Source organism: Mandrillus leucophaeus, unplaced genomic scaffold, assembly GCF_000951045.1.
Source record: "Mandrillus leucophaeus isolate KB7577 unplaced genomic scaffold, Mleu.le_1.0 Scaffold995, whole genome shotgun sequence".
Taxonomy (NCBI): Eukaryota; Metazoa; Chordata; class Mammalia; order Primates; family Cercopithecidae; genus Mandrillus; species Mandrillus leucophaeus.
In genome coordinates, this window is record NW_012110863.1 from 195,190 (window position 1) to 196,895 (window position 1,706).

At 39.9% G+C, this 1,706-nt stretch overlaps 1 protein-coding gene across 2 annotated transcripts in view; it reads right to left on the bottom strand.

Moving 5' to 3' along the window:
• Window positions 1-1,706, bottom strand: part of CCDC144NL (coiled-coil domain containing 144 family, N-terminal like) — a 125,537-nt gene that overhangs the window by 110,808 nt on the left and 13,023 nt on the right. The window lies entirely within an intron of this gene.

A 1,706-nucleotide genomic window follows, 5' to 3' on the forward strand; every position in this document is an offset into this window, starting at 1 on the left:
ACTTTTTTACAGCTTTCATTCCTCATCACATAAAGTGTCTGGCACATAGTTAACATAGTAAATGATCACTATCCGCTTCCAGAGGGCATCTAGCACACAGTAGTAGGCATTGAATAAATACTTCAGCAAATAATTAAAATGACAATGATAATAACAAGCTCCTGGGTTTTGTTTGCTTGTTTGTTTGTTTCTTTTTTGAGACAGGGTCTCACTCTGTTACCCAGACAGGAGTACAGTGGCATGATCATAGCTCGCTGCAGCCTCAAACACACAGGCTCAAGCAATCCTCCCACCTCAGCCTCCCAGGTAGCTGGAAGTACAGGCACCTGCCACCATGCCCTGCTAATATTTTAGTATTTTTTTTAAAATTTAGTAGAGATGAGGTCTTGTCATGTTGCCCGGGCTGATCTCGAACTCCTGGGCTCAAGTGATCTTCCCATCTCAGCCTCCCAAAGTGCTGAGATTACAGGCATGTGCCATTGTGGCTGGCCCCAACAGTATGTTTAAATATTTGTATTCTGTAACATTAGAAAAAAATGCTTAGTATCTAAAAGACATTTGATAATTATTTAAGTGGACAAGTGAATAAATGATTGCCTTGAAAATTCTGTTTAAAAAGCACAGAAATTAAATAGAGAAAGCTCTATTATATTATGAGCACCTCAGGGACCAAAACTATGTCTATTTCATGTTTGTCTCCCATGACTTGCAAAACCTAACTTAGAGAAGTTCTTTGATTAATATGTACTAAATTAAAGGTGTCCTCTAACAGTTCAGATTGTCCAATGCATTACGCATCACATCTCGGTAGCACAGAAGCATTTTTGTTATTGTGAAACATTTTTATACTTTTATTATAATTTGTTGAGCCTCGAGTTGGGCTATTTGAATACGTATTATCATAATCTTTTGGCTAATGGTAACAATATATCTTGTTCTAACAAAATTACTGTTAACATAACAATTAACCAGCAGGTAGAAGAACACATCTTGTTCTAATGAAGTAAATATACCTCATTCGATTTCCAATTAGGGGGAAAGTCAATAATAGTGAGACCTTGTTGGTTTGTAAGTATGTGACATGACCTGTTCTTCCCAACAAGGAATTGCTTTTCTGACTTCTGCACTCAGAAGGTATCTTTAAAAAATAATTTCCCAATAGTATTAGTGCACACTGGGTATGTTTTGCAGGTTTGTTTGTTTGGTTGGTTGGTTGGTTTTAAGACAGGGTCTCACTCTGTTATCCAGGTTGTGATCACAATCACAGATCACTGCAGCCTTGACTCCCAGGCTCAAGCAATGCTCCCATCTCCGCCTCCCAAGTAGCTGGGATTACAGGTGTGCACCAAAACACCCAGCTAATTTTTTATTTGTTTTTGTGGTCTCACTATGTCACCCACGCTGGTCTGGAACTTCTCGACGCAAGTGATCCTCCCACCTAGGCCTCCCAACGTGCTGGGACTACAGGTGTGGGCCAGCACACCTGGCCATTTCGCAGTTCTTATTGCCATTTGTTTATGGTGCCAGAAAGGTATTGCTGAGTTTCCGGTTCTGAAACTAATTTCTTTTTTTTAGTGACACAAATCACTATGTAATATAGTTAGCCTTTGAACAACATGCATTTGAACTGCAGGGGTCTGCTTATACGCAGATTTTCTCCCACCTGAGACAGCGAAGACCAATCTTCCTCCTCCTCCTTCTCCTTA